The sequence below is a fragment of the Humulus lupulus genome, chromosome 4, assembly GCF_963169125.1.
Source record: "Humulus lupulus chromosome 4, drHumLupu1.1, whole genome shotgun sequence".
Taxonomy (NCBI): Eukaryota; Viridiplantae; Streptophyta; class Magnoliopsida; order Rosales; family Cannabaceae; genus Humulus; species Humulus lupulus.
The window spans coordinates 167,996,785-168,007,674 of NC_084796.1; the positions used below are offsets into that span (position 1 = coordinate 167,996,785).

General features: G+C 39.0%; 1 non-coding gene across 1 annotated transcript; it reads right to left on the bottom strand.

Annotated features, from left to right (window-relative positions):
• Positions 1–4,258: 4,258 nt before the first annotated feature.
• LOC133833458 (small nucleolar RNA R71) lies at positions 4,259–4,365 on the bottom strand. Its single transcript, XR_009892836.1, has one exon. It is a non-coding gene; the product is annotated as a small nucleolar RNA R71 (small nucleolar RNA).
• Positions 4,366–10,890: the final 6,525 nt, after the last annotated feature.

Sequence of the window (10,890 nt, forward strand, 5' to 3'; positions counted from 1 at the left end):
TAGATGCGTGTTTATGAGTGTTGAATATGCACGTGGGCCCTGTTTTGTTTACAAGGGCATGTTTGTAATTTTGGCCCGTTTATGCCATAAATGTAATTATATCTGATAAATTGTTGAGACCACATTATTATGTGGATATATTTGCAGCTTATGGCTCGAGGTGATCCTAGTGAGCAGTTTAGCGAAATAGTGACGGTGGGGATTTATACCCGGCTCGGGGGAGCCTGGGGGTATTTATGGGAACTTGGGAAATATATTGGAGATTAGTAGGCATTGGGGAAAATAATTGGTGATTAATTAGATGACGGGAATTAAGTGGTAAATGTTAGGGACACTCGAGGAAGTAGCGGGAATTGGGAGCAAATGACCAAAATGCCCTTAGAGTCTTTAAAGGCTTAGGTTTATTTGGGAGGGAAAAAGGGTCTTTTGGTGTTTTAAGGGGATAAGTGTTATTCTGTTTATTTGGAGTTAGTGGAATTTGTAGAAAGAATTGGAAGCTGAGGGAAAGAAAAGATAAAGAGAAGAAAAAATAGAGACCTTTTTCTCCTCCACTCGGGTTGCCTATTCTTCACCATTTCTTGTGGATTTTGGAGCTGGAAACTTAGAGAAAAGTCTAGGCAAAGTCCTAGGACTTTGATCCTTGGAGTGGCTAGAAGTTCAGCAGGATTTAGCTCAAGTTAAGGTAAGGTTTAAGAGTTTGGTCTAAGTTTTCTAAATTTGAAGTAGTTGATTCTGATTTTGAGTTTTGGATGAAAATCAAGGGGCTTGAGCTTGGGTATTTGAGGAACTAAAGGCTGGAAGGACATAGAAACAACCTAAGGTCGGATTCTCTCAATTAAGGAAATCAATTCTAACCTTAAAGTTCTGGGTTTCTGGTTTTCTGATGGTGTTCTTGAGCTCTTAAGCTTAAGTGTGATTTATGTGTTTGATGATGTTTTTGGATGAGCTTTTGATGTTGATGGGTTTTTTGGTTGAGTTATAGTGGATTGTAAGGTCAATTTTGAGGTTGGATAAGTTTTGGAGAGGTTTGGTAGAGCTCTGGCTCGGGGAAGTTCGAAGGGAAAACCCAGAAAGTCCATGCATACTGTTTGTAGCGTTGTAGCGCTAGCCTTGGAGCGCTACAGTGCTAGGCTTCATTTCCTGGGGGGTTTTGTCCCTGTTTGTAGCGCTGTAGTACCCACCTTCTGGCGCCGTAGTGCTACCCTACCTCTAGAAGTGGGTTTTGGGTGTTTTTCTTAGGATTTTTGCTCGGGGGCTCAGGGGTCGATTTCACCACCCCATTTGGTGGAATTGGGCTTCTCGAGGGCTCGGATCGGGATCGTGCTCAAGTGTTGCTACAGTTAGCCAAAGCGCTCAGAATCAAAGGTAAGAAAACTGCACCCAGTTATGTGGTTATGTTGGGACTAAGAGTTCCCTATACTTGTATGTGATGTCATAAGATGGTATTATGCCATGGGGACATGTGATAAACGGCCTAAGAGTGTCAAAATCAATATTTGCACACAAGATGTGGCTAAACCACTGGTAGCTGAGGTTAATCAAATAATCATTGAGCTTGGCCTAAGCGAGCTAGAGTCAGTGGGTTGAACACTGGGCTCGGCCTAAGTGAGCCGAAGACAGTGACTTAAACAGAGGGTGCAGCCTAAGGGCGTCGACCCTAGGTATTGTGTGATATGTTTATTGATTTTAATCTGATAATTATGGCATGCTCATTGTCTGGATGGTTAATTAATGGTTGGTTGGTTGATATCACTGATTATGTGAATGATGCGGTCTATTGAATATTTGATTAATGATTTGTGAGTTATCTGTTTACTATTTTTGATTATGCAATGCAATAGAGTTTTATGACTGGGCCTTGGCTCAAGGGTGCCACGTGGTGCAGGTAAAGGCAAGGGTTTTTTGGGTCAACCATGAGTTGGAGAGCTCTGGGGGTGAGGTGTACATTGTCAGCTGCTCGGCTGCCACGGTCGAGGGTTTGTATAGGTACGAAAACCTAAAATGTATATTTTGCCATTAGAATGAACATGTTTATTTATAACTTTTGGATTTTTTTTGTAAATATGTCTTTTAAACCCTGTTTTGGGATCCCATGTACTAAACAATCATTTTAATGAGAATTATCTGTTCATGACCAAAATCTTTTAAACTCTACCTGATTATGACTATAGGATCACGTTTTCATTTGAAAGACTTGATTAGCAAGTCCTGCACTATTTTAAACACATAGTGTAACAGTCTTGGTTATCCAGTGTGTTATAAATATATTCCAGTTTGTCCTTCTCTTCTTTTTTTTAAGTATCATTATTATGTAATATATTTCAAGTTCTATATGACACATGTATTTGATAAATGAGTTTTAGACTCATTTATCTATGTGTTTTTCAGGTAAAGTATTAGGTGTTTGTTTTGTTTTGTTCAATTTTACATTTGTTTTTGTATGTTTTCAAGTGTCAAAGGACTTAGGTGTGGAGATATGGTGGAAAAATCGACAAAATGACAAAAATTGGTGGAAAACGTGTTTTGGAGCACTTATTGCGACCGCAGGACGGAGGTTTTGCGGCCGCAACTCCAGAGAAGTTTTTGCATTTCTAGAGCATTCCTGCGACCGCAGGAATGACATCATGCGACCGCAAGATATGTCTACAAAAGAGAAAAACACAGATTTTTAATGAAGGGTGTTTTAGTCATTTCATGTTTAACAAAACACTAATTAGGTTTAAATTACGATAAAAGACAGGGGAGGAGGCACTTTTGCATATCTGGACTGGGAGAGGAGGCTTAGGAGTGCTTTGGATGAAGATTGGATTGATCATCTAGAGTTCTTTTCTTTTCTTTTTACTTTTAGTTTATGTTAATTTCAGGTTTATGGATTTCTTAATGATAAACATGAACTAAATTCTATTTATGGATTTTAATTGAATCTCTTGAATCTTCATTATGAATTGATGCAAGTTTTTAATTTATTCTTCATTTAAGATCTATTCAATTTGTGTTGATTATGTATGTGATTGATTTTCCACCTTTTACATGCTATTTATGAATTCAAATCAAAATCTGAGAAGTGAGATTTGGATATGCTAAAATTGAATAGACATAGATTTCAATTTAGAACGAGAGTATCAAATTGGTCTATGTGATTTAGGGCTGAGTTCATTGCTTCCTATTGTTTAGATTTCTCATAGAAATATAGAGAATTTGCATTAGTTCGAGTTTTATATTTCTTAACCTGAATATTTAACACTTTTGCATGTCTTTCATCTTAATGAGAAGAATTATCTCCGTGATTGCATTAATGAATAATAAAGTGGATAGTAGAGGAGATTAGAATCCCTAATTTCTTATATATATTTGAATCAAGTTTCCTGCAAGATTATTGTTCTTTGTTGTTTTTCAATTAATTATGTTATTTATTATTTTAGATTTAAAAATTCCAATTTTTGATTACCAAATAGAAAAAAAAAAAAACTATTGGTACTTGATAATCAGTCTCTCTGGGAACGATATCGGTCTTACCGAAATAAACTACAAAAGCGATTAGGTATACTTGCATAACTTTAATTTTCGCAACAAGTTTTTGGCGCCGTTACCGGGGATTGAAAAATTATCAATATTAAAATAGTTCATTTTATTTCTAATTTGGCTGTCTTTTACATAATTTCTAATTTGTTTGGCTGCGGTTGTTCTTTATCTCAGGTACTTTCCTTCTATGCGCAGTAGAAGGGGAGTTGACAGTCCAATTCCAATTAATCTTGAGATTGAGAAAGAGTGCAAGCGAAACAGAAGAAACAAGAGGGCTGAAAGATCCACTGTTGTTATAGCAAATAGTAATAACAACAGTGTGGAAAACATGAGCGGGGGAGCACCACAAAATCATAATCCTGCTGGTCAAAGAGCTCTACGGGACTATGTACTCCCTACTGTCACAGGGGTACACTCATGCATCCGTCCTCCAGTAGTAGAGGCAAATAATTTTGAGATCAAGCCTGCTATCTTACAGATGGTCCAAACTGCTGTTCAATTTAGTGGCCCCCCCACTGAAGACCCCAATATGCACATAGCCAATTTCCTGGAGTTGTGTGCCACTTTCAAGTTGAATGGGGTGAGTGATGATGACATTAGATTGCGCTTGTTCCCATTCTGACTCCGGGAGCGAGCGAAAAGTTGGCTGAATTCACTTGAGGCCATTACTATCACCACTTGGGATGCTCTAGCTCAGAAGTTTTTAGCGAAGTTCTTTCCACCTGCTAAGGTTGCTAAACTGAGAGGGGAGATCAATAACTTCTCTCAACTTGAGGGATAATCCTTGTATGATTCTTGGGAGAGGTTCAAGGACTTGATCAGAAAATGTCCCCACCACGGTATTGACAAGTGGATGTTGGTCCACAACTTTTACAATGGTTTGTGTGGTACCACTCGCACAATCATTGATGCAGCAGGGGGAGGAGCGTTTATGAGCAAAAGTGCTAATGAAGCTTATGAACACTTAGAGGAAATGGACACTAATAATTACCAATGGCCAAGTGAACGAGCAGGCAGTAATAAAAAGGTTGCAGGGGTTCACGAATTAGATGCAATCACAGCCTTAACTGCTCAAGTTGCGTCTCTAACTAAGCAGTTGCAACAAAATACCATGTCTGCCCAGGTTGTGCAAGCCTAAGTAATGTGTGAATTGTGTGGGGGGTCTCATCATTTTGACCAGTGCCGAGCTGCTTTAGATCCCAACAATGTCCCATTAGATCAAGCTCAAGTTCAGGCAGTGGGTAATTTTCAGAGGCCCTACAATAATCCCTACTCTAACTCGTATAATCCGGGGTGGAGAAACCATCCTAACTTTTCATGGAGAAATAATCAAGGCCAACAACAACCATTTCAACCACAGTATCAGCGGCCTATGACTCAAGCTCCACCACAAGCATCAACCTCTCAGCAACCTAGGCCACCAGCTCCTACAGAACAGCCTAGTGAATTATAGGCTGTCCTATTGACTCTCACCAACACTCAAACTCAGTTTATGACTGAGACTAGATTCTCCATCAGAAATTTGGAGATGCAAGTGGGGTAGTTGGCCAATATGTTGAATACTAGGCCTCAAGGGAATATTCCTAGCAATACTGTGGTAAATCCTAAGGAGCAATGTCAAGCTATCATCTTGAGGAGCGGGAAAGAAATTGAGGATCCTTCTCTTAAGGGGACTCAAGAAAAAAAGGCAGTAGAAGAGGAGAGTTGTGAAAAATTTGAGGCCCAAGTGGAGGAAAAGGTTACTGAAGGCCTTGCAACCAAGGAGAAGATTCAACTGGTAGTTGTTGATTCTAATGTCAAAATCCCATATCCACAACGACTCCGGAAGAATTCGCTTGACAAACAATTCTGAAAGTTTCATGAGGTGTTTAAAAAGCTTCACATTAACATCCCATTTGATGAGGCTTTGGAGCAAATGCCGAGTTATGTGAAATTCATGAAAGAGATTTTATCAAAGAAACGAAGGATGGAAGACTTTGAGACAGAGGCACTTACTGAGGAGTGCAGTGCAATTCTACAAAGGAAGCTTCCACAAAAGCTTCAAGATCCGGGGAGTTTTACTATCCCTTGTACTATAGGGAAATTTGAATGCAAACATGCTCTTTGTGATCTTGGAGCAAGTATCAATCTCATGCCTCTATCTATTTTTTGAAAGCTTGGTCTTGGTGAGGCAAAGCCTACTACTATTACTCTTCAGCTCACGGATCGATCAATCAAGCACCCAAGGGGAGTTATTGAAGATGTGTTAGTCAAGGTTGACAAGTTTATTTTTCCAGCAGATTTCATTGTTCTAGATATGGAGGAGGATATAACGGTTCCCATTATTCTTGGGAAACCATTCTTGGCTACTGGGCAAGCCCTTATTGATGTGCAAAAGGGTGAGTTGAGGTTGAGAGTTCAAGGGGAAGAAGTGGTCTTTAATGTATTTAAGGCTATGTCTTATCCAAGAGCAAGTGATATTTGCTTTAATGTTGATGTGATTGATGAGGTTGTTTCGAAAAAGAGGATTACTAATGATCCACTTGAATTGGCTCTGGCGTTGGGTGGTGATAATGAAGAGGAGGATTGGGAGACTCATGAGTATGTGAAATGGATCAATTCTTATGGTCCATATTACAAGAAGAAATTTGAAGAATTGGGGCAAGTGCCTGAGCGCCCCATACCATCTATTGAGAAGCCTCCAGTCCTTGAGTTGAAGTCTTTACCAGAGCATCTTTGTTATGTGTACTTGGGGGAGAAAGAAACAATGCCTGTTATTATATCTTCATTGCTGTCAAAAGGTGAAGTAGAAAAACTTTTGAGGGTTTTGAGGGCTCATAAACGTGCTATTGGGGGGACTTTGACTAATATTCGAGGAATTAGCCCTTCAATGGTTATGCATAGAATTCTTATGGAAGAAGAAAGCAAACCTTCCATTGAAGCTCAACGAAGGCTAAATCCCTCTATGAAGGATGTTGTTCGGAAGCAAATATTTAACTGGTTGGATGCGGGGGTAGTCTATCCTATTTCTGACAGTGCTTGGGTGAGCCCTGTTCAAGTGGTGCCTAAAAAAGGAGGAATGACGGTGGTAAAAAATGAGAACAATGAACTCATCCCTACTCGTACTGTGATGGGATGGAGGATTTGTATTGACTACCGCAAGCTGAATAAGGCGACGAGGAAGGACCATTTTCCTCTGCCATTTGTGGAATAGATGCTTGATAGGCTTGTAGGCCACAGTTATTATTGTTTCCTAGACGGGTATTCAGGTTACCACCAAATTGCCATCGTTCCGGAGGATCAAGAGAAGACAACATTCACCTGCCCATATGGTACCTTTGCTTTCCGAAGGATGCCTTTCGATCTTTGTAATGCACCAGCCACTTTTCAAAGGTGCATGATGGCTATTTTCTCCGACATGGTAGAAAAAAGTATCGAAATTTTTATGGATGACTTCTCGGTGTTCGGGTCTGATTTTGATGAATGCTTGGATCACCTAGAAGCGGTTCTTAAATGCTATGAAGAATCGAATTTGGTACTTAATTGGGAAAAGTGCCACTTTATGGTGAGAGAAGGGATTGTCTTGGGACACAAAATTTCTAGTAAAGGCATTGAAGTGGATCGGGCCAAGATTTCTACTATAGAGAATTTTCCACCTCCAATTTTAGTTAAAGGAGTGAGGAGTTTCTTGGCCATGCGGGGTTTTATCGGAGATTTATCAAAGAATTTTCAAAGGTCTCGAAGCCGTTGTCCACCTTGCTAATGAATGGGGACCCTTTTGATTTTAATGAAGAATGTTTGACTGCTTTCAAGACTCAAGGAGAAGCTCATTTCAGCACCTATAGTGTGTGCACCTAATTGGGACCTTCCATTTGAGCTTATGTGCGACGCTAGTGATTATGCGGTTGGAGCAGTTATTGGGCAGCGAGTGGACAAGGTATTTCGAACCATATACTATGCTAGTAGAACCTTAAATGATGCTCAACTTAATTATGCAACAACAGACAAAGAACTTCTAGCTATAGTTTATGCTTTCGATAAGTTCCGTCCATATTTAATTGGCAATAAGGTGATTGTGTACACGGACCACTCCGCTATTGAATATCTAATGACAAAGAAAGATGCTAAACCCCGTCTCATTCGGTGGGTCTTATTACTCCAAGAATTCGATATGGAAATCCGAGATAAAAAGGGTACCGAGAATCTTGGGGCGGATCATTTGTCTAGGCTGGATGTTGAGGAAGATCAAATTACCAAGAAAGTGCAAATCAATGATTATTTTTCCAAATGAGCAATTGTTTGGGGTGAGTGACAACACCAAAGCACCATGGTATGCAGTTTATCTAAATTTCCTAATGGCAAAGGTTGTGCCTCCTGAGAATTCTAGAGCACAATTGAAAAAATTCTACTTTGAGATCAAACATTATTATTGGGAGGAGCCCATCCTCTATAAACATTGTGCTGACCAAATAATTCGTCGTTGTGTACCGGAAGATGAAATGATCTCTATTCTCACCCATTGTCACACTCTTCATTGTGGGGGTCATTTTGGTGCTACTAGGATAGCAGGAAAGGTATTGCAATGTGGTTTCTTTTGGCCTTCTTTATTTAAAGATGCAAATACTTTTGTTATGTCTTGTGATAGATGTCAACGCATCGGTAACATATCACGAAGAGATTAGATGCCGCTGAATGTTATTCTTGAAGTTGACTTCTTCGATGTGTGGGGGATTGATTTCATGGGTCCCTTTCCATCCTCCTACAATAACAAGTATATACTACTCGTTGTGGACTATGTGTCTAAATGGGTGGAAGCAGCGACAACTCCTACGAATGATGGTAAAGTAGTTCTAAATTTTCTGCACAAGAATATTTTTACTCGGTTTGGAACTCCTCGAGCTATCTTAAGCGATGAAGGGAGTCATTTTCGTAATAAATGGTTTGATGCTTTGCTTGCTCGGTATGGAGTATGACATAGAACTGCTTTGCCTTATCATCCACAGTCTAATGGGCAAGCAGAAATTTCTAATAGGGAGGTCAAGAGCATTCTTGAAAAAACAGTTAACAACTCAAGGAAGGATTGGTCTAAAAAGCTTGATGATGCTTTATGGGCTTATAGAACGACATTTAAGACTCCCATTGGCATGTCTCCTTATCGGTTGGTTTTTGGTAAGGCTTGCCATTTACCGGTGGAATTAGAACATCGAGCATATTGGGCAATGCGAAGGTTGAATATGGATTGGAATGCAGCTGGGAAAAATAGGCTAATGCAATTGAATGAACTTGATGAGTTTAGGAATGAAGCCTATGAGAATGCTAAGATTTACAAGGAACGCACCAAGAGATGGCATGACAAGAACTTATCTGGAAAAGAATTTCAACCCGGTCAGCAGGTATTATTGTTCAATTCAAGGTTGAAACTTTTTCCAGGAAAATTGAAATCAAGATGGTCGGGTCCGTACACAGTAGTAACAATGTTTCCTTATGGGTCATTGGAGTTAAAAAATCGAAATAATGAAACATTCAAGGTGAAGGGTCAACAAATGAAGCCATATTTGGGTGGTCCTATTGATCAAGCCAAGTCCATTATCATGTTGAAGCCTCTCTGAAGAGGAGTTCAGCATCCGACTAAATGACGTTAACGACAACGCCATTGGGAGGCATCCCAAATTCATTTAAGTTCTCTGAGTTTTTAAGTGATTTTAGTTATGACAATTTTATTTTATTTATTAGTTTTTGGTTTATTTTATTGTAAATATTATGGATTTTGTCATCGTGAAATACGTGAAAAAAAGAAGAAGAGAAGAAGACGAATAAAAATTGATGAGGATGTGGTTTATAGAGCAATCCTGCGACCGCAGGAATCACTTTCTGCGGCCGCATGACCAGAGATCTAGGAGAAATGGGAGCATTCCTGCGACCGCAGGAAGAGCGTGTTGCGGCCGCAGGTCTAGAGATCCACGCCAAATGGGACGATTCCTGCGACCGCATGAACCACTTTCTGCGGCCGCAGGATCCCGTATTTCTCTTAAAATAAATAAATAAATAAATAAATAAATAAAATAATAATATATATATATATTTGCATCAGACTTCTTCTCTTTCTCTTCTAATTTTCATTTTCTCATTTTCATTTTCTTTTCCTCCCCAAATCTGATTCTCTCTTTCATTCATTCTTTCAGTTTTTTTCAAGAGGTCATATCACTCCAAGGTTTTGTAAGTATAGTTCTCTTCTACTCATTCTCAACTCTCTCTCCATTATCATCTACCATTGTAAGTCTCCTTCCTCTTTCTCCTTTTAATTTCTACATTGTGTTCTTAAGAATTTTTTTTCATGCTAATCTCTTGAATCCGAAATTTGTGTGTGGTGTTTGATAAATATATGTTATTTCTGGATTCTTAAGATATCATTGAAATAATTGTATTGCATGTTGGTGGATTTGTATTTGTATTGAGATTCCTTGATTTTGCAATTGGGAAATTTTGACCTAATTTTGGGTCCGAATTTTTTTTTTTATGATTTTGTGAAATTGAATTGACATTGGTGAAATTGAGAACTATAGTTGCTTATTTTTATGTTCAATTTCATTGGGTCTTCAATTTATTTGGAGAATTTTGCCATTGTTCTATTCTAAGGTGTAAATTTGGGGATTTTGCAATTTGAAGGAATTGATCATTGTTCTTGTGCTTGTTTTAATTGTGGAATCTTATAAATTGAACATTGCTATCACTTTTGCAATTGGTGCCCTTAAGTAAATTGTTGGTGGTGTGTGCATTATATTGAGTAGTTTTGGTTCTTGTGTCATAATGTCCATAAGTAGAAAAAACACTAAAACTGGAAAAACGAAAAAACACCAACCACCTCCCCCACCCATAGAGAATGAGGACGACCTAAATTTTGAGGATGTGCCTAGATTTGTCAACCCAACGGCCAATTTTAGGTACATTCAAGATAAGGAGCGTAGCCTTATTAGAGAGAGAGGGTTTGCTACCAATTGGAAAGATGAGTTTATTGTCTCTGAAGAGTATACATTAGTGATTAGAGCCCATAAGTGGGAGGTTTTATGTGCTCCTCCAATTGCTGCTATCATCCCTGTAGTTAGAGAATTTTATGTTAATGCTTTTCACCATGACTATAAATGGGAAGCAACTGTTAGGGGAAAAACTGTGAAATTTCACAGAAGTGATATAAATAAAATTTTCAAATTGCCTACCTTAGAAAAATGATGAATATAGGGACTTACAGGACCAACTTTGTGAGGAGAGTACTTGGGATTCTATCTTGCAAGCTTTAACCCCGCCAGGCACTGAATGGACCTTCAATGGCTCTCATTGAGTGGGGTTTCCCTTCAATGTGTTGACGAGGGAGAAAAGAGTGTGGTTGTATTT